At 39.1% G+C, this 23,198-nt stretch overlaps 1 pseudogene; it reads right to left on the bottom strand.

Moving 5' to 3' along the window:
* Positions 1-1,832: 1,832 nt before the first annotated feature.
* Positions 1,833-2,892, bottom strand: LOC139704757 (microphthalmia-associated transcription factor pseudogene; annotated as a pseudogene).
* Positions 2,893-23,198: the final 20,306 nt, after the last annotated feature.

Below are 23,198 nucleotides of genomic sequence, written 5' to 3'. Positions count from 1 at the left end.
TTATTGAATTTTTTTAAGATTAGTTTAAAAATTAATATAAATAAATTTTAATAGAAATCAAAGTATTTAATATTCATACATAATTTAGTATGAATTTTAATAAAATTAAATTTTGGAAAATATTCTCAACAGTGTTAGAAATTGCAGGTGTCAGAGAACTATTTGCTATATAATCTATTTTTTTCTCTTCTTCCATTGATGCTGTGTGTACAGCACTTCATTCTGAATGGATATGCTTTGCACCAGGGGCTCTTCAACTGCAGGCTGCTTCTGAGAAAGGCCCCTGGCAGCCTGGCTGCATCTGAGTGTCACTGCATAAGACATCTAGGCTGGGTAGATGTAACACTACTGTCATTGCATAGGGCTACACAAGTAGGTAATGCTCGGAAACTAACTTTACATGGCTGCTTGTTAAAACATTGTTATTGAGTAACAGTAACTTGCCCATACAGTATTTCTCTCTTTTAAAAAATCCAGCATGCTGCTGAAATAAACCCCAATATAAATGACCACAAAGGGTATAGTAACACTATGGTTATCAGTCTCCAAGAATATTGCTACTTTATATCCTAAAATAAATACATAGGTTTATGGTTATTTTCCCTAGAAAGCTTGGTTTTAATCTATTAATACTCTATCTTAAATGTGTTGAAAAATAGTTTTAAGTGAGTCTATAATATACAAAATATTTGCAAAGCTCTCTTTAAACACAAGACCTTATATAAAAGTTTTCTTTCCTGGGTGTACAAAGTATGCAGAAAACCACCAAAGAGTTGTAAAAATACTGAAAACTCGTCGTCTTCAGATGCAGATTCTTACACCTTAATACAAACATCGAAAAGAACTATGATAACAAAGAGTCTGTACAAATCAAATGACTAAAACATAATTTAAAAATAAAAATAGTAAAGACAATTAGAAATGTGCCCAGTTCGGGTGTCTTATCAAAAGCAAAAATAAAAAATAAAAACCAAAAAGAAGGAGGAAAAAAAGTACAACAAACTTTCAGTGCTCCTCAACAATGGACTTTGAGAGGACATTCATTTCCATTTCAAAATGAAATCATCCGATGAAAAAGCTGGGTTGCGCTTATTAATTAAGGAAGAAAGCTGCATCTTCAAGGTGAGAAGGAGTGTGTGGGGGCTCTCCAGAGGCCCTTCTCCCACCTGGCGATCTTGGTTGATGACAGTTACACTTGCTAACTGACAACCCTCATGAAAATGACTGCTGTGAGTTTTGTTTCGTTTTGCTTTTGTTTTCGATTTTTTGGTCTTTTGCAGACTACACTATTTCCTTAAATAGTTTGCAGAACAAAGGCTGAAGGGTGCTCCCAGGTACTGTGTGTTTAAGGCAGTACCAATGAATCAGTACATTTACAAAAGGGAGAGGGATTAGGATGCACATCTTTCGTTTTTTCTTCATGTATTTTTTTGGGGGGCGGGGGGGGGCGTTGCTTTACATTATTTCAATTAAATTCTACATTTAATTGCCAAGGAAGTCACAGGCATGAAAACCTCAAATCAAGTTTCCCCTGAATTAGGATGGACAGAGGCTGCCCCTACAGGCACCTCTGGGCTGGGAGGGGGCGTCTGCGGGAGCTCAGTTCACAGATCCTGCACACGTGCTGTACAATACTTTGGAGGCATTTGGAGTTGCAAAATAGAATATACAAGTCAGTTTCACAAAATTCTAAAAATAAAATATATCCTGGACTATCAATAAAGCATGGGAAAAAATCATATTAAAGAAAATTATCAAGAAAACCCCTTCGGGGTAATGCCGCGTGTCCTAGTCAGGGAAAGGGGCCATCTGAGGAAACGAGGGCAGGTGATCTAACATGCCAGCTCGGCCTCCTCCATGCTCATGCTGCTCTTCCAACTGCTAGCCTTGGAGGCTCCCAGGGACACGGAGGACAGGAGTGGGTCAGTCACCCCGGCAGGAGAGAGGGTGTCGTCCATCAGGATGTCTTCCAGCTTGGACCCCATCTTCACCGGGTCGCTGTAGGCTGGGCGCCCTCGGCCGCGGGCCCCAGGCTGCTGCTGAAGGCCAGGGTGCCCTCTGTGAGGTCCAGGCTGGTGCACGCCAGGTCTGCCTGGTGCTGCAGGAGGTTCTGACTGCAGATCTCCAGTACCAGCTCTTGCTTGATGATCTGGTTCACCAGATCCGGGGAGCAGAGACCCGTGGATGGAATGAGGGAGAGTCCGTGAGCCCGGGCCTGCATCTGGATTCTGAACAGCAGGTGTGGGTTGGCATGCCCCAGCTTCTTCTGCCGGCTCTCCAGCTCCTTGGCACGCTGCTGCTCTCGCTGCAGCTCCGGGAGGTAGTCCACGGATGCCTTCAAGATGGTTCCCTTGTTCCAGCGAAAGTTGGGATCATTTGACTTGGGAATCAAAGTACCTAGTTCTTTAATGCGGTCGTTTATGTTAATCTTCTTCGTTCAATCAGGTTGTGATTGTCCTTCTACCTCTCCTTTGCCAGAGCTCTCGCTTCGGACTCTGTGAGCTCCCGCTTGATGTTGGGGAGATTGGCAGGACAGGAATTGCTGATCCTGAGGCCAGGGGTGGGTGGGTGGCTGGGGTGTTGCAGGCCTTGGCTGCCTTAAAGGTGGATCAAGTTTCCAGAGACAGGTAATGTGTTGTGTTTGCCATCTGCAAGGCGGGGTCCATCAAGCCCAGGATTTCCTCATTATAACTTGATTCCAGGCTAATGATGTCATCGATGACATCATCCATCTGCAGCATGAAGCCCATGTGTGTGCATTCATTCTGGGCCACTCGCTCTTTACCTGTTTTGCTCTTCAAACTTATAAAACCCCTCTTTGTCACAGTTGGAGTTAAGCGTGAGCAGGGCCATGGGGCTGTTGGGCGCACTGCTCCCCAGCACCGGTGGCATGACGCGGTCGCCCGGCTGGTTTGGACATGGCAAGCTCAGGATTTGGTTAGCATGTTTGTTTGCTATAGTGGTAGAAAAGTATTGCTTTACCTGCTGCCGCTGTGCTTGCTGTATGTGGTACTTGGTGAGGTTTTTGAGGTGGGTCTGCACCTTAGGACTTCCATGGGCACCTGGGTGGCAGAGCGAAGGGTTGTGGGTACGCTGATGTTGATGGCTGGTGTCTGGCTCGGGGGCACTCTCTGCTGCAGGAACTGGGCCACCTGCAGCTTTTGCTGCTGCTGTCTGCACTCCTGCTCCTGCATCTGTACAAGCCAGAGCTGCTGGCTTACCAAGATGCCTGATGTCAGCCTGAGGTGAGGCCTAGCATCATGGCAAAAGAGTAAGGCAGAGTAAAACTGCTCTCCTCATGGCAGCCAGGAAACAGAGAGCTGGCAGGGTAGGAAGCTTCAGGGAAGTTGCACCCTTCCAGGGCACACCTCCAATGAACCACCTCCTGGAGCAGATTCCCACCTACCTACAGTTACCACTCAGTTGTTGATTCAAAATAGGATGAAGCGATTCAGTGACAGCTCTCATGATCTCATCATTCCACCTCAATATCCCTGCATCAATCCAGGAGTTTGGGGGATACACCTCATATCCCAAAAACTGAGTTCTGCCTCAGGTTCCCAGAAGCTCGTGTCCCTTTCACAAGAAAAACATGCATTTAGTCCATTTCCAAGAATCCCCATAATCTTAACAGCTCAAGGATTACCCAAATTCTAATTCCAATATGTCATCTGAAACTTAAGAACAGACTTGATCTCCTGTAATGATCAAAAGCAAGCTACAAACATCTATTATATAATGGCAGAGGGTAAACACTCTCATTCCAATAAGCAAGAACAGGGGAATAGAAAGAAGGAATAGGATCAAAACAAGACCTAAATCCAGTCAGGAAATGTTTTTTTGTTTTCTGTTTTTTGTTTTCCCCCTAGCTCCATCTCTGGCAACTAGGGCACATTGGTGAGATGTTCTCTCGAAGGGCCTGGCCAGTTGCAGTGCTCATGGCCTGTCTCTTGGCCTGGTTTTCTCTGCAGCCAGGAGTCTTCTTCATCAGACAGTCCACATTTTTGGCATCTCTTAATTCCTAGGGTCTCCATTTTAACTTTGAATTCACCTTCACAGCTTTGCGCATTGCCCTACCAAGAACTGTGGGGATTCTGACCCTGCTGCCCTTTGCCTCACCTCCCTGGCCTTCCTCTGAAATCTTAGTGGAAGATTCCATGGGGCCTCTAACTCCAACATTTTGCCTTCCTACAGAACCAGCACCACCACGTGGATGACACCAAAGTCTGCTTCCAGCTCAAAAACTAGTGGGGTCTTCTGGGACCAAGCCTACAGCAGCTTCTGAGTGCCTGGGTGGCTGAGCCTGGTGAAACACATCCCGGGAAAACAACTTTCTGTGCATCCCTGTGTAGGAGTTGATACTTCTACACCCTGAGCTTGCAATGGGCATTGTCTGGCAAATTCCTGATATGCCCTTAAGCCATCTTTCCTATTGTCTCTGGGCATTAGCAGTTGTGACACAAGTAATCCAAAATGGATTAAAGAGACTCATGGAGTGTCACAAAAGAAATTTGCAGGGACAATGTTTCTGTTTGGTACAGTGAGCATTATTTTGGAGAAAAAGGGAAACTGGTTTATAGCCCAGAATTGTAGTCTTTGCTGCTTGAAGACTGAATGATACTTGGCAAGCAGAAACAAAATGAATAGATATATTAACAATAGGCTTTCTAATATGTACACAATTTATAAATTTCATGTGTGCATGTGAATATTCTCATTTACTAAGTGTATATGGATGCATCCAGAAGTTGTTTGAGGATTAAAAAAAAAAGACCTTTTGGGAATACAATTTCCTCTATTATGAAAAGAATATATGACAAAGCTGAAAGCACACTAGACTGAATTCAAATCCTAGGTTTTAATTAAAATTCCACAAATATATGACTTTAATAAAGTAATTTTGCTACTTCTTTGTTTCCACATCCATTTTCTCCATCATATAGGCTATAATGATAGCCTTCACTCCTCCTTTCTGTTTATTTATCTTTTCTTTCATTTTCTTTCTATATTGTCCTAGCTAAAACTCCAAGTGTGCTGTTGAATGTAAGTGGTAGGAGCAAGCATTCCTTGATTGATGAAATAAAATTCTAAATAGTTTTCCATTAAATGTGAAGTTTGCTGTAGATTTTATTTCTTTGTTTTGGAAACTCTCTACAAGTTAATAGCTTATTCTATTTATTTACTTTCATGTGGTGCTGAGGATCAAACCCAGGGCCTCGCACATGCTAGGTGAGCACTCTACTACTGAGCCACAACCCCAGCCCTAATAGCATTTACTTCTGTTCCCAGTTTTTGAGAGGTTTTGTCTTTAAAGAAAATTGCATTTCAAAATATTCCTGTTTGATATCTTTCATGTTATCATAAAATTTTTCTTCTGTATTTTGTTAACAATGTAAATTTTATTGTTTGATTTCCAAATATTAAAACAAATTCAAACTATTAGGGTAAATTATTAGTATTGCAGGATTTGATTTGCTAAGGTTTTGTTTGTAACTTGTGCATCAAAGTAAGATTGACTACAATTTTCCTTCTTTTTTTTTTGTCTTAGTCACCTTTGCATTATATCATAGGTGAAATGCCTAAAAGTTTAGAAAAGGGCTGAAGGTTATTTCTTGTTAATTCTCTAGAAAAATTTGAGTAGGATTGAAAATATTTCTTCTTCAAATATTTTATAAATGTCTACTGGATTGTTCTTTGCCAGGATAGTTCCTACTATGAAGACTATTTCTGTAGGACATTAAAAACTATTCTTATTTTCTATTTCTTATTCATCAACATTCATAAGTTGTGTTTTTTATTTATTTCTCGTAGCATCAGAAGTATCATTTCTTCATAATGTGATCCCATGATCTTATGACAGTATAGTGTATCTTCTAAGGAAATATGCCTCATATTGGCAAATTGTGTTTGCATATATTTAAAAATATTTCAATACATATTTGAATAAGCATTCTGATAATTAATTTTGGTTGTCAACTTGACCAGATTAAGGGACATTTAGAGAGAAGATAAAGCATACTTTGGGGTGTATCTGTAAAAATGTCTCTAAGTGGGAAAGTTCTATCTTGAATGTGGGTGTCATTGTCTGATAGGCTTGGGATCCTGATGGAATGAAAAAAATGCAAAAAAGGAGGATGCTAGCTCTCTTTCACACCAGACCCTTTTTTTTCAGCTGTTATCAACCATGAACATCAGACTCCAGGTTCTTCAGCCTTTGAGCAGACTTATTATGGCAGTGGCAATCCAGGAGGCTGGGACTGGGGTTGCATCATTGGCTTCTTTTTCATTCTGAGGCTTCCAGCTTCTTGGACTGAGAAGCTCTGATTTTCCTGGCTCTTCAGCCTGAAGATGGCCATACATGGACCTATCTGCCTTTGTTCATGTGAAGTAATCTAATAAATCCCCTGTTATAATTATGTATATTCTGTTGGTTCCATTCCTCTCAAGAACTATTACAAATATGCATTCTGAAGTATAGTTGATGTATTCTGAAGTTCATATGTAGTTCAGTCTGTATGTGAACTTGACCAACATACACAATCTCCTGCACAAATGTGCATTATATCTGCTTGTTTCATCAGTTACTGTGAGAAATATATAAAAATCACCAATAATCAGTGATCATTTATTTTTGCATTTGTATATTTTTGCTTTAGATAATTTGAAACTATATATGCTGTCAGTATAAATAAACTAGGAGTTATTACATCTTACTTCTACATCCTGTTGGCAGCCAGGAAACAGAAAGAGAGGGAACAGGGTAGGAATTAAAACTTTAATCATTATGAAATAGCACTCTATTTCTTATAGTAATTTTGGCTGAAACATTACAAAGTATCTGATATTATTAGGTCTAAATTATCTTTCATTTTGTTATAGTAAATATGTCTTTATTGTATTACATAAAGTTGGATATTTTTCCAATAAAATGTAACTTTCCAGAGGAGTTATTTAAATTGTTCAATTTTTGTAAATCATAATAATTTAAATGTTTGTAAGTTTATGAACAGATTCAGACAAAAATGATATAATTATAGTTATAAAAAAGATTATAAATATTATCTACATTAAAAACCTAATAGCAAAGTTATAATTAGCAATTAGTGAAGGAAAAAGACAAATAGAGAAAAATATTTTCATCTCAAAAAGTATAACAAATATCATGTTCCCTAATATTTCCTTCCTCCCTGGCAAAATAGATACAGAACTTCAACAAGCAAGTTTTGTAAATTGACATTTCATAGCTATTAATTCATTCTCCAAGTTCTGAGTTTTCCTTTGGCATTTCTTCCCTTTGACATAATGAACTTTCTTCTACATTTCCTTTAGTATAATTCTCTAGAAGGAAACTGTCCTATTTTACTTTATATTCAATATTTTTCTTTCTCCTTCAATTTTGAAGAATTCTCTCACTGGATTATTATATTTTCTTTCGTTTTTTACTTTAAAGACAATGTGCCAGTATTTTCTTGAAGATGATTTAAAGCGGTTTGTCTCCTGCATACAATGTGTCTTTTTTTTTTTTTTTTTTTGCTATTTTCAAGCTTTTTTCCCTCTATGATTTTCAACATTTTCAGAGTGCTGTGCCTATTTGTGTGCCTGTATCTCTCTCTCTCTCTCTCTCTCTCTCTCTCTCTCTCTCTCTCTCTCTTCCTCTCCCCCTCCCCCTCAGCCCTCTCCTCCCCACTTTGTGTGTGTGTGTGTCCTCCTCCCCACTTTGTGTGTGTGTGTCCTCCTCCCCACTTTGTGTGTGTGTGTGTCCTCCTCCCCACTTTGTGTGTGTGTGTGTTTATGTGTGTGTGTGTGTGTGGTGTTTTACTTATCGAGGTTCACTCAGATTTATAAATCTGTAGACTTTTACCTCTAATGTAAGTAGGGATGTTTTTGCCCATTACTTTTGGGAACCTTTTTTCTGTCAATTTTCCTCCTCTGTTCCTTTGGGGACTGCATTTACCCATATGCCAGACCTTTTGATCCTGTCTGACAAGTCTATGAAAATCAGTTTATTTTCTCAAAATGTTTTCAGTCTGCCATCTTATTATTGGATAATGACTATCAATCCATCCCCATGGAGAAATTCCAGCCCACATTTGTTTACATAAGTAATGTTTAATTAGAGCTTATCCACAGACTTATTTACAAATTTCTTTGACTGCTTTCTCCCTACAAAAGCAGGGTTCAGTTGTCTTAACTACAGAAACTTACAGTCTATAATGCCTCAAATATTCACTTTATGACCCCTTTTAGAAAAGTCTGATGATCCTGATCTCTCTTCAAGGCTGCTGACATTTCATTCCATTATTTCTTTCCTCTATTAAGCTTTTCCAGTGAATTTTTCAGATTTTGTAATTCTTTAGTTCCAATATATACATTTGTCCTTTAAAAATATTTTATATATTTTCTTTAATATAAACCTAGTTTTTCACTCACTGCAAGCATAATGTCCTTTATATTTGCATAGGAACTGTTTTAAGTCTTGACTGATAATTGCAACATTTAGTGCACCTCAGAGTTGTCATCTGCTTAATTTTCCCTTGAGAATGAGTAAGATTTTGCTAATTTTTCTTATGTCAAGTAATTTTATAGCATATCATAAACATTGTGAGTTTTATGTTCTGGATATTGACCTATTCCTCTGAAGGAATATGATATGCCTGTTTCACCAATTGCCTTACTTAGACTTAAACTACAAACTCTGAGCTGCCTTTGATAGATGCAGTTTGACTCTTGTCTCAGTTCCTTAAGGTGTAGCTGTGATTTCTTTGTGTGGGGAGTGGGAACCACCCTAGGGTCTGTTCTTTACTCTCCTAGTCCAAAAAGAGAACAGTGTGTTGGAACATTAGCTCCCCGACACTGTGCAGGAAATATAACCCATTCTCAGGTCATAACCCCCAAAAGCAGAACCCACCACCTACTGGTTCATACTTGCAAAATGTTATTTCCCTTCAAAAGTTGCTCCCCCTTCAAAACTCTCTGGTACTGTTTTCTTTTTTATTTTGTACAGATTCTAAAATGATTTTATGTGTCATTATAAAACTGTAAAGAGCTTACTACCATTCCAGAATCCCAGACTCTACATGTTTAATGTAAATTTTGACATCACAGAGTGGAAGCCTCTTATTCTATTTATTTGTCCTATTTAATTATTTTTTTTCTTAGCTTCTTTTAGATTGATCTCTGATGATGATTCCATTTTCCTCAATTGACTGGCTCACTAAAATATCTTTTTATATTCATTTAAATTAGTACAGAGATGCAAAATGCACCCAAGGTTAGTAGTGTTTAAATGTAAATTAGTGGTTTTATTTTTCTCTTTCTAGTAATACAAGAACTTTCAAACAACTGCTTTGTTCCCAATTGCTTTGTTCCTTAGTTTTTATGTTTAAATGCTTGTGTTTCAAGTCTACATATTTATGTTAGTATTTATAACATTGAAATTCAGATTTGCCAAATAAATTTACCTTTTTCTTTATTTTTATTACTTCATATATCCCTAAATCTTTTAATGATAATGTTGTCATTTAATAATTTACCTTTTAACTGAAAACCTTTTAACTTTAGGTTGAGTCTGCCAGTTACACTTTTGCCTAGTTTTCATGTGTCATAAAATTGTCTTTCCTCCACTTTTTTTTTTTTTTTTTTTTTTTTTTTTTTTAATTTTTTATTGTTGGCTGTTCAAAACATTACATAGTTCTTGATATATCATATTTCACAATTTGATTCAAGTGGGTTATGAGCTCCCCTTTTTACCCCATATACAGATTGCAGAATCACGTCAGTTACACATCCATTGATTTACATATTGCCATACTAGTGTCTGTTGTATTCTGCTGTCTTTCCTATCCTCTACTATCCCCCCTCCCCTCCCCTCCCCTCCCCTCCCCTCTTCTCTCTCTGCCCCCTTTACTGACATTCGTTTGTCCCCCTTGTATTATTTTTCCCCTTCCCCTCACTTCCTCTTGTATGTACTTTTGTATACCTCTGAGGGTCTCCTTCCATTTCCATGCATTTTCCCTTCTCTCTCCCTTTCCCTCCCACCTCTCATCCCTGTTTAATGTTAATCTTCTTCTCATGCTCTTCGACCCTACTCTGTTCTTAGCTACTCTCCTTATATCAAAGAAGACATTTGACATTTGTTTTTTAGGGATTGGCTAGCTTCACTTAGCATAATCTGCTCTAATGCCATCCATTTCCCTGTAAATTCTATGATTTTGTCATTTTTTAATGCAGAGTAATACTCCATTGTGTATAAATGCCACATTTTTTTTATCCATTCATCCATTGAAGGGCATCTAGGTTGGTTCCACAGTCTAGCTATTGTGAATTGTGCTGCTATGAACATCGATGTAGCAGTGTCCCTGTAGCATGCTCTTTTTAGGTCTTTAGGGAATAGACCGAGAAGGGGAATAGCTGGGTCAAATGGTGGCTCCATTCCCAGCTTTCCAAGAAATCTCCATACTGCTTTCCAAATTGGCTGCACCAATTTGCAGTCCCACCAGCAATGTACAAGTGTACCCTTTTCCCCACATCCTCGCCAGCACTTGTTGTTGTTTGACTTCATAATGGCTGCCAATCTAACTGGAGTGAGATGGTATCTTAGGGTGGTTTTGATTTGCATTTCTCTGACTGCTAGAGATGGTGAGCATTTTTTCATGTACTTGTTGATTGACTGTATGTCCTCCTCTGAGAAGTGTCTGTTCAGGTCCTTGGCCCATTTGTTGATTGGGTTGTTTGTTCTCTTATTGTCTAATTTTTTGAGCTCTTTGTATACTCTGGATATTAGGGCTCTATCTGAAGTGTGAGGAGTAAAGATTTGTTCCCAGGATGTAGGCTCTCTATTTACCTCTCTTATTGTATCTTTTGCTGAGAAAAAACTTTTTAGTTTGAGTAAGTCCCATTTGTTGATTCTAGTTATTAACTTTTGTGCTATGGGTGTCCTATTGAGGAATTTGGAGCCCGACCCCACCGACTGTAGATCGTAGCCAACTTTTTCTTCTATCAGACGGCGCGTCTCTGATTTGATATCAAGCTCCTTGATCCATTTTGAATTAACTTTTGTGCATGGCGAGAGAAAGGGATTCAGTTTCATTTTGTTGCATATGGATTTCCAGTTTTCCCAGCACCATTTGTTGAAGATGCTATCCTTCCTCCAATGCATGCTTTTAGACCCTTTATCAAATATAAGATAGTTGTAGTTTTGTGGATTGGTTTCTGTGTCCTCTATTCTGTACCATTGGTCCACCCGCCTGTTTTGGTACCAGTACCATGCTGTTTTTGTTACTATTGCTCTGTAATATAGTTTGAAGTCTGGTATCGCTATACCGCCTGATTCACACTTCCTGCTTAGAGTTGTTTTTGCTATTCTGGGTCTTTTATTTTTCCATATGAATTTCATGATTGCTTTCTCTATTTCTACAAGAAATGCCGTTGGGATTTTGATTGGCATTGCATTAAACCTATAGAGAACTTTTGGTAATATCGCCATTTTGATGATGTTAGTTCTGCCTATCCATGAACAGGGTATATTTTTCCATCTTCTAAGATCTTCTTCTATTTCTCTCTTTAGGGTTCTGTAGTTTTCATTGTATAAGTCTTTCACCTCTTTTGTTAGGTTGATTCCCAAGTATTTTATTTTTTTTGAAGATATTGTGAATGGAGTGGTTGTCCTCATTTCCATTTCAGAGGATTTGTCGCTGATATACAGGAATGCCTTTGATTTATGCGTGTTGATTTTATATCCTGCCACTTTGCTGAATTCATTTATTAGCTCTAATAGTTTCTTTGTAGACCCTTTTGGGTCTGCTAGGTATAGAATCATGTCATCTGCAAATAGTGATAATTTAAGTTCTTCTTTTCCTATTTTGATGCCTTTAATTTCTTTCGTCTAATTGCTCTGGCCAGTGTTTCGAGAACTATGTTGAACAGAAGTGGTGAGAGAGGGCATCCCTGTCTTGTTCCAGATTTTAGAGGGAATGCCTTCAATTTTTCTCCATTCAGAATGATGCTAGCCTGAGGCTTAGCATAGATTGCTTTTACAATATTGAGGTATGTTCCTGTTATCCCTAGTTTTTCTAGAGTTTTGAACATAAAGGGATGCTGTACTTTGTCGAATGCTTTTTCCGCATCTATCGAGATGATCATATGGTTCTTATTTTTAAGTCTATTGATGTGGTGAATAACATTTATTGATTTCCTTATATTGAACCAGCCTTGCATCCCAGGGATGAATCCTACTTGATCATGGTGCACAATTTTTTTGATGTGCCTTTGTATCCGAGTGGCCAGAATTTTATTGAGGATTTTTGCATCTAGGTTCATTAGAGATATTGGTCTGTAGTTTTCTTTCTTTGAAGTGTCTTTGTCTGGTTTAGGTATCAGGGTGATGTTGGCCTCGTAGAATGAATTTGGAAGTTCTCCCTCTTTTTCTATTTCCCGAAGTAGCTTGAAAAGTATTGGTATTAGTTCCTCTTTAAAGGTTTTGTAAAACTCTGCTGTATACCCATCCGGTCCTGGGCTTTTCTTAGTTGGTAGTCTTTTGATGGTTTCTTCTATTTCCTCAATTGATATTGGTCTGTTTAGGTTGTCTATATCCTCCTGACTCAATCTGGGCAGATCATATGACTTAAGAAATTTATCTATGCCTTCACTATCTTCTAATTTATTGGAGTATAAGGATTCAAAATAATTTTTGATTATCTTCTGTATTTCTGAAGTGTCTGTTGTGATATTGCCTCTTTCATCCCGTATGTTAGTGATTTGAGTTCTCTCTCTTCTTCTCTTCGCTAGCATGGCTAAGGGTCTGTCGATTTTGTTTATTTTTTCAAAGAACCAACTTTTAGTTTTGTCAATTTTTTCAATTGTTTCTTTTGTTTCGATTTCATTGATTTCAGCTCTGATTTTAATTATTTCTTGCCTTCTACTTCTTTTGCTGTTGTTTTGCTCTTCTTTTTCTAGGATTTTGAGATGAAGTATGAGATCATTTATTTGTTGGTTTTTTCTTTTTTTAAGGAATGAACTCCAAGCAATGAATTTTCCTCTTAGAACTGCTTTCAATGTGTCCCATAGATTCCGATATGTTGTGTCTGTGTTTTCATTAATCTCTAAGAATTTTTTAATTTCCTCCTTGATGTCTTCTATAACCCATTGATCATTCAGTAACCTATTGTTCATTCTCCAAGTGATATATTCTTTTTCCTTCCTTCTTTTATCGTTGATTTTCAGTTCCATTCCATTATGATCAGATAGGATGCATGGTATTATCTCTACTCCTTTGTATTGTCTAAGAGTTTCCCTGTGACATAATATATGATCTATTTTTGAGAAGGATCCATGTGCTGCTGAGAAAAAAGTGTAACTGTTTGATGTTGGGTGGTATATTCTATATATGTCAATTAAATCTAGGTTATTAATTGTGTTATTGAGTTCTATAGTTTCCTTATTCAACTTTTGTTTGGAAGATCTGTCCAGTGGCGAGAGAGGTGTGTTGAAGTCTCCCATGATTATTGTATGGTGGTCTATTAGACTCTTGAACTTGAGAAGAGTTTGTTTGATGAACATAGCTGCACCATTGTTTGGGGCATATATATTTATGATTGTTATGTCTTGTTGGTGTATGGTTCCCTTGAGCAGTATGTAGTGTCCCTCTTTATCCCTTTTGATTAACTTTGGCTTAAAATCTATTTTATTTGATATGAGTATGGATACTCCTGCTTGTTTCCGAAGTCCATATGAGTGATATGATTTTTCCCAACCTTTCACCTTCAGCCTATGTATGTCTTTTCCTATCAAATGCGTCTCCTGTAGGCAGCATATTGTTGGGTCTTGTTTTGTGATCCATTCTACTAGCCTGTGTCTCTTAATTGGTGAGTTTAAGCCATTAACATTTAGGGTTATTATTGAGATATGGGTTGTTCTTCCAGCCATATTTGTTTATTAATGTTACTAAACATGGTTTGTTTTCCACTTTGATTATTTTCCCCCCTTTAGTGTCCTACCTCCCACTGTTGGTTTTCATTGTTATTTTCCATTTCCTCTTCCTGTAATGTTTTGCCAAGGATGTTTTGAAGAGATGGTTTTCTAGCTGCAAATTCTTTTAACTTTTGTTTATCGTGGAAGGTTTTAATTTCATCTTCCATCCTGAAGCTTAATTTCGCTGGAAACACAATTCTTGGTTGGAACCCATTTTCTTTCAGTGTTTGAAATATGTTATTCCAGGATCTTCTAGCTTTCAGAGTCTGTGTTGAAAGATCAGCTGTTATCCTGATTGGCTTACCCCTAAATGTGATCTGCTTCCTTTCTCTTGTAGCTTTTAAAATTCTCTCCTTGTTCTGTATGTTGGGCATCTTCATTATAATGTGTCTAGGTGTGGTTCTCTTATGATTTTGCACATTCGGCGTCCTGTAGGCTTCTAGGATTTGGGGTTCTGTCTCATTCTTCAAATCTGGGAAGTTTTCTCGAATTATTTCATTGAATAGATTGCTCATTCCTTTGGTTTGAAACTCTGTTCCTTCCTGTATCCCAATGACTCTTAAATTTGGTCTCTTGATGTTATCCCATATTTCTTGGATGTTCTGCTCATGGTTTCTTAACAGTCTTGCTGAGCTGTCTATGTTCTTTTCAAGTTGATATACTTTATCTTCATTGTCTGATGTTCTGTCTTCTAAGTGTTCTACTCTGCTGGTAGTATTCTCAATTGAGTTTTTAAGTTGGCTTATTGCTTCCTGCATTTCTAGGATTTCTGTTTGTTTGTTTTTTATAACCTCTATTTCCCTGTATAGTTGATCTTTTGCTTCTTGGATTTGTTTATGTAATTCATTGTTGAAGTGATCTTTCATTGTCTGATTTTGCTGTCTGATGTCTTCCTTGAGACTCCAGATCATCTGAAGCATGTATATCCTGAATTCTTTATCTGACATTCCATCAGCTGCAGCTATTACCTCTTCTAAAGTTGAGTTGACCTGCAATGCTTGTGGTCCTTTCTTTCCTTGTCTCTTCATACTGTTCGCGTTCCTTTCTTCTTGGTGAAACTGTTGTGCTATTGAATTTTCCCCCTATATATTTATATTGGTCTTGTATAGTTGCAAAGTCTCCCTCGCAGGCACGGGCGGCGGCTCTGCCCCTCCGCCAATTGGGGCAATGTGCCTACCACGCCGGCAGGCCGCTGGGCCTGCTTTGCCAGTCGGTAGCAGGTCCGCCGTCCTTGCAGGCGCGGGCGGCGGCTCTGTCCCTCTGCGGGCCGCTAGGCTTGTTCTGTCGGTGGTCGCAGTTCTGCCTACTTTGCAGGCGCAGGCAGCGGCACTGCCCCTCTGCAGGCCTCTGGGGCTGTACTGCCAGTGGGTCGCAGGTCCGCCTACTTTGCAGGCGTGTGCGGGGGGGGCGGCTCTACCCTTCCTCAGGCCACTGGGCCTGTTCTGTCTCTCGGTTGCAGGTCTGACCTGTTCTGATGGTGGTCTCAGTTCCGACTACCTTGCAGGCGCGGGGGGGAGGGGGCGGCTCTGCCTCCCAGCAGGCCGCTGCTCCTCTTCTGCCGGTGGGTCGCAGGCCCGCCTACCTTGCAGGAGTGATTGGAAGCTCTGTCCCGCCGCGGGCCACTGGGCCTTTTCTGTCGGTGGTCACCCTTCCCCTACCTGGCAGGCGAGGGGGGTGGGGGGCGGCTCTGCCCCTCAGCAGGCCGCTGGGCCTGCTCTGTGTTTGGTCCCAGTTCCCTCTACTATGCCGGCGCAGGGGGAGGGGGCGGCTCAGCCTCTCAGCAGGCGGCTGCTCCTATTCTGCCAGTGGGTCACAGGCCCGCCTACCTTGCAGGAGTGATTGGAAGCTCTGTCCCGCCCTGGGCCACTGGGCCTTTTCTGTCGGTGGTCACCGTTCCCCTACCTGGCAGGCGAGGGGGGTGGGGGGCGGCTCTGCCCCTCAGCAGGCCGCTGGGCCTGCTCTGTCTTCGGTCCCAGTTCCCTCTACTATGCCGGCGCAGGGGGAGGGGGCGGCTCAACCTCTCAGCAGGCGACTGCTCCTCTTCTGCCGGTGGGTCGCAGGCCCGCCTACCTTGCAGGAGTGATTGGAAGCTCTGTCCCGCCCTGGGCCACTGGGCCTTTTCTGTCGGTGGTCACCCTTCCCCTACCTGGCAGGCGAGGGGGGTGGGGGGTGGCTCTGCCCCTCAGCAGGCTGCTGGGCCTGCTCTGTCTTCGGTCCCAGTTCCCTCTACTATGCCGGCGCAGGGGGAGGGGGCGGCTCAACCTCTCAGCAGGCGACTGCTCCTCTTCTGCCGGTGGGTCGCAGGCCCGCCTACCTTGCAGGAGTGATTGGAAGCTCTGTCCCGCCCTGGGCCACTGGGCCTTTTCTGTCGGTGGTCACCCTTCCCCTACCTGGCAGGCGAGGGGGGTGGGGGGCGGCTCTGCCCCTCAGCAGGCCGCTGGGCCTGCTCTGTCTTTGGTCCCAGTTCCCTCTACTATGCCGGCGCAGGGGGAGGGGGCGGCTCAGCCTCTCAGCAGGCGACTGCTCCTCTTCTGCCGGTGGGTCGCAGGCCCGCCTACCTTGCAGGAGTGATTGGAAGCTCTGTCCCGCCCTGGGCCACTGGGCCTTTTCTGTTGGTGGTCCCCCTTCCCCTACCTGGCAGGCGAGGGGGGTGGGGGGCGGCTCTGCCCCTCAGCAGGCTGCTGGGCCTCTTTCCTCCACTTTTGAACTAAAAATATACTAGCTTAGTTGCTGCATATGATTTTATTTAAGGTCTTTGAAAATATTTCATTAACTTCTGTCTGCCATTTCTCTATTGGCAATCCAATAAGCTAATATATTTTACTACTTTTAAAACAATGTTCTTTTATAATAACTCTCCCTTCACCTTCTCTCTCCCCACTCTTGCTTTATTTTGTGTGTTAAGATTTTCTCATTGCTGTTACTATCAGCAGTTTCCTAAAATGGGACTTTATCTATAATGGGAAGTTTTCCTATAATTCAGTTTAGATGTTATGGAGCTTCCAAAAAATGAACATTCAATTTTTCATCAGAGAAAATCCTCATTTATTGTTTCAACATTTTTGTTTTTCTAATCTTTCTGTATTCTTCAGTTCCAAGTAATAGGTTAGGGTTCTCACTGTTTTGTTTTGTTTTTTCTTACCATTCTACTTCACCACTCATCTTTTTGTCTCTCTGCACTTTATTCTGTTCATTTTCTTCCTAATGACCTTCCATTTTACAAACTCACTTGTTGACTCTAATTTACTTTTAAATTCATTAATTGATTCTTGAATTTTCCTTATTTTTTTAATCCTGGATATTATTTTTTAATAGTTTTCACTGTACTTAACACAATTTTTTGTGTTTCATTGAATTCCTTAGATACACTAACAGATTTATTTTAATATCTACATTTATTTACTTTATTACCTGGAGTCTCTGTAGCCGTTTTATTCACAAAGTGTCAAATTTAAAATTTTCTAAATCATCATTGCATATAAAATTTTAAGAATAATTGGGGTTCTAAAACAATATTTCTTTCATTTACAAACAACTTATATTTGCAACATGTTGTAGGTAGGTAGAAACAAAGTCTTAATCACCTTTAAAATAATTTCAAGGGATGGGGTACAGCTTAGGGGTACAGAACTTGTCTAGCATGTGTGAGGCCCTGAGTTCAATCCCTAGCAGTATAAAAAATAAATAAAATAAATAAAATTCAAGGATTGGGAACATATGAAGCTTGGCTTCATCCTTTGTGTCACACCAAGTTTCTTGCTTTATTCACCATGTCTAATTTGAATTCTCCTAAATTTTCATTTTGAGCCCTGATGAATCTTTTGATGATTAGTCATGTACCTAACAGTCTACTTAACACTGTTTAATAAACCTGCCAAGTTTATTCTTCCTGAATCAGAGGCACTGTATAGTTAAAATCAGAGATTTTAAAGCCAGATTCTGTGGTTAAAACTTATATGTCATTTTGAAGACTTGGGAAAATAGCATACTTATTTCTTTATGTTAGTACATTTGCAAAATGGGAAAATAATTGTGCCTAACACAGCATTTTTTGTGAAGATTAAGCAAGCTATTATGCAAAAATCAGTTTAAAACTTCTGTGACTCTAGTAATAATTATAATATTATCACTACTATTAATGTCATCACTATTTCCTTATGGGTTTAGGACATAACTTTAGAGTCATACTTAGTACTACTGGGTCTCTGCACCACAACATTCAATTCATGAACATATGTTTCAAAATATAACCTAATTTACAAATTTTAACTAACTCCACCTCACTATCTTTTACCTCAAACCTGGACAATTGCAATTTGCCCTCATTAAGTCTCCTGCTTCTATCCTTGCCCTATAACTTTTTATTCTACACACTAGCTCTCTCTTTGGAAATGTAAACCATTCACTTTTAAACCTCCCCTTTACACCTACTAAGCTCATTTGACATGGGTCATGTAGACTCCACCATGTTCCCTCAACCACCTGCAACCTTATAGGGGGTCTTCAGGAGTCAAGGATCATTAAACTTGCTGTTCTTTTCCTGATAAAAGGAAAATAAGCTGTTTTCTCTTGAACTCACACCAAATAAATCTCTAATTCTCCAGACACAAACTGTATATCCTACATTTAAACTCAATTCTGACACTACCAAGAGTTCATACAGACCCCACAGATCAGTGGCTCAGTCATACCATCCTGTCCATCACTTCAGATGATACTCACAAGTAGCTGTCTCCAAGTTACCCACACTTTTGTTCAATTTACCTACACCTTGGAGTTTCCCATGACCACCTCACTGTGTTCCATAATGTGCTGTCACACCTCACAGTGGGGAACACTTGACTTACTGTTGCAAGTGTATTATAAAGAAAACAACCCAAGAACAACCAAATGAAAGAGAAGCATAGAACACAGTATGTCATAAGGGGGACATAGCTTTCACATCCTTTCTGAGCACTGTACCTTCCCAGCACATCCATGTGCTCACAAACCCAGAAGCTCCTCCAAATCCTATCACTTAGGATTTAATGGAGTTTCCATTGTAAAGACACAATTAAATAAACTTACTGGCCATTGATGATTGTACTTAGTTTCTGGTCCATCTCTTCCCCAGAAATCAGGGGGTATGGCTGAAAGATCCAGCCCTCTAATTTCATAGTTGTTCTGTCAACCAGCCCCCATGCTAATCCACCTAAGGCCCTTCTATCACAAGATACCTATCTATTTGTTATAAACAGATACTATAACTCTGGAGAATCCAAGGGACCTAGAAGCTCTTGTGTTAGAAACCAAGAATTAAGAGCAAACAAAAGATGCTACTATCAGCTCATTACTCAGAAAATTAGAAAGGTTTTAGCAGCACTGTGTCCGGAACTGAAGGCAAAGCTAATTATATATAATTCTTATTATGTCTCACCCAATATATTCTTCCAAGACCATCACTGGATCTTCCCATTTCAGATATTCTGGTCTCTACTTAAGTGGCCCCCCACCTTGGTCACACTCCCACTTACTATGCTATCTGAAACACCTACATCCAAGTGTACTATTTAATTTACTTGGTGGCTACTTTGTCTCCTATTTTCTAATTGTTGATCTTTCCCCACTAGAAGATAATTTCTAACAAAGGGAGGTTATAGTCTATAGTATCTAATCCTCTGGCTCCAATGTCTAGAAGAGTGTTAATATGTATTGGGTTCTCAGTAAATGTATTTTTAATTTATAAAGGCCTAAAAGTAAGTTGGGTTTCATTTTCTTTCTAAAACCATACAAAGTAGGTAATTCCATATACATTTTAATAACATGTATGAACTCAGTAGGTATCTGGTACAAGGACACATAGTTGGTAAATAATGAATTCAAATTAATTACAAATATTAATTTCTCTGCCACCTTCTCAAGCAATATTTTGCTCTTGTCATTGAAGGATGACTAAGATTTACATGTACAGAAATAAGCTTAGAACTACTAAAGTAAGGATAAATATAAATTCTAAAATCCATGGCAATTTTTTCTATTCACAGGAAAAAAATGAATGTATTTAAACAATATGTATGTGTGTGTGTGTATATATATATATACATGAAGACATACTAAAGCTTTAAGCTCTTTGAAATATTAATTCAGCCCTCATAACAAACATATTAGCTTTAGTAATATTACCGTTCTATTTTACATATGAGGAAATTGAAGACTGATCCTTTTAAGTATCTTGCTCAAAGATTCCTAGGGTGATCCCATGAAGAAATATGCTACAACAGTACAGAAAAAAAGAGCCAAGAAACATGTTCACAAATACTTGATATATTACAGATGGCACAGCAGATCAGTATATAAAGCAAATTTTTTTTAGGTAGGGGGGGCAATACTGGGGATTGAACACATGGATGCTCTACCACTGAGTTAAATTCCCAGGCCTTTTTTTTTTTTTTTCAGACAACATCCAACTAAATTGCCCTGGCTCACCTTGAACTTACAAATATCCACCTCAGCCTTGAAAGTCACTGGGATTACAGGTGAGCACCACCACACCTGGCCAAAAGTGTTCTTTTCAGTGAATGTTGCTAGACAACTGGTTATCTGTGTGGAGGAAAAATGAAACAGACCTCTACTTCCACTAAACAAAAATTGACACTAAGTGGAATAAGATAAAAAAAAAACACAAACCATAAACAAGAAGTATTGATAAATTTTAGCATGTTAAAATCTTCATTCAAGGAACTATCTTTTTTTTGGAAAAAAACACAAATCAGAAGATATTTGAAACTCACATAAAACAACAAAGTAGTAAAAAAACAAATGCATGGACAACACCTGTAAATTAATGAGGATATGAAAGGTACATGATCTAATAGAAAATGTGCAAAAGACCTGACTGCATACTTCACAAAAAGAGGAAATTCAAAAGATTCTCAAAGTCATGAATAACCAGAGAAATGCAAATAAAAACCACAAGAAGATACCATTCATTAAATACCCTGAAAATTGACAAAAAATAAAAACTCTACAACAGCAAGTGGATGGTGAAGATGTAGAGCAACAGGAACTCATACTCTTCATGATGGTGCAAACTTTGGAAAACAGTTGGTAGCATCTAGTACTACTGAAGATAGGAATAGTCTGTGACTCAGCAATTTCACTCCTAGATTCATCATCAATTTTAAAAATACAAGTATCTGTATACCAGGACACATACACAAAAAAGTTTATACCTACACTGTAACAGTCCAAAGCTCCAAAAACGGTCATCTGTGACTGAATAACTTGTGGCATATTCATAAAATGGACTTCAATACAGCAAAGAAGATAAACCATACTCAATTGAGGAATCTCACAAACATTTAAAAAATGAAGCAAAACTCAAAAGAATGCATAATAAAAACATAAGACCAGTATGTGACAAGTTCAAGTAAATTTAGGAAGGCATACATATGTGGTAGAAGTATAGATAAGCAAGGAAACTAACCCAAAGTCAAGAGAATGGTTACCTATGTGGAGACAGATGGATGTAACTAGGAAAGGACATGAAAGGTGTCAACATTGCTAGTAATATTCTAATTCTTACCTGGGTGAAGGTTATAACACTGTTTGCTTTATAGTTGTTACTGTGCATGTTTTTATATATTTTTGAATGTGTACTTTAAAATAATAATAGGATTATAAGGGCTCTTCATTATGAAAATATTTGTTATCCAGCTAGGTGCAATGGCACATGCCTATAATCCTAGAAGCCAGGGAGGCTGAGGCAGGAGGATGACAAGTTAGCAAATTTGCAAGGTTCTGTCTTAAAATAAAAATCAAAAAATTGGGGGTGTGGGTCTGTGGTAAATCTCCCCTGGGTGCAATTCCCAATACTAGAACAATTTTTATGATCCCAATGTCAGCAACTCTAAGGTGGCTTAGGGAGCAAAAGCCATCATGAAAGGACATTTATAATGTGCTGATCACTAAATGCTAATCACACAAAACTTCTCAACTTGATTAACAACAGCAGTTTCTCTTGCTTGTTGTAAGAATCCATAATACAAATACATTTGCAAGTTCATTCCTTCAACAAATATTTACCAACATCTAAGGCTTGCCAAACACTGTTCTCAGGGTACCAGCAAGGTCCAAAGTAAAAGGCCAGACAGAGAACCTGAGAACTTTCATTTTCACCCCAATTTGGCCTTGGCCTTCTTACTCTCCTACCAAGTTTTACACACCTAGAACCTAAAAGCAGCATTCCAAGGCTCACATCAAGTCATTATCAAAACCATTACCCTAGGGAGGAATCACCCCTTAGATTCATTTGATAAAATCATGGTCTCCTGTTTTTAAATAGGCAGAAATCCCCTTATCAAGAATTCTCAGTCAAATTTTTAAGTATATCATGATTTCTTCTGTTTAGGTCTACACAGTTTCTAGAGGAGTCTGATAGCTGTCTTATTACTGCCCATGGAGTCTGCACTGTTGTAATTTTTTCTGATGTATAAAATTACATTCTTTTTATTATTTATTTATTTATTTTTGTTTTAATTAGTTACACATGACAGTATAATGATCTTGACATTTCATACATTTGAATCCTGAAATATTTTTTTAATTGTGTACTAAAGATGTTTAAATGAGAAGAAAAGGCCTTAGATTGTAACTTAAAGAGTAACAAAAATAAATGTTTCCCCATATGAAAAAAAAAAAAAAGAATTCTCAGTCAAGACACTAGTTTTAACAATGGTGATGATTTGGCCACTGCCCAAAGTGAGGTTAAAAACTTTCAAGGATTGCTTTGCCTGGGATCAGAGACCAGAGGCTTGTGATATTTTAGAAATTATATACTAGATTTTGTATGTACTATAGTTTTTCTCAGGTTAAAGTCCATACCTTCATGGGATTCTCAAAGTTGTTCAACCAAAAAGAACAGCTGTGATTAAGAACAGCTCCCAACAGTTGAATAGTCCAGCTTTTGAGGGACAAGTCCATGTAGTCACTACTAGGTTATCTGAATTGAAACCCAGCTGTCCTGACCCCTAGGCCTGTGCTCTCAATGCCCAATACTTACTCTGAGTTCTTTGAAGGCTTTACCTAGAGTGGAGAACTGGTGGCCCTGGTGAGCCTCAATGAACAGACACAGGAAACAGATGAGCTGCCTATCTTTCTAGCAATTGGGGCTAAAATCAACTCCTGGCTGGACACTTCCTCTGGGCCACTCTCTGCTTCCTATTCTATTTCTGGGTGAAATTTGCTATCTG

Source organism: Marmota flaviventris, chromosome 1, assembly GCF_047511675.1.
Source record: "Marmota flaviventris isolate mMarFla1 chromosome 1, mMarFla1.hap1, whole genome shotgun sequence".
Taxonomy (NCBI): Eukaryota; Metazoa; Chordata; class Mammalia; order Rodentia; family Sciuridae; genus Marmota; species Marmota flaviventris.
The sequence above is the reverse complement of the archived record's forward strand: the minus strand, read 5'-3'. Positions and strand labels throughout refer to the sequence as shown.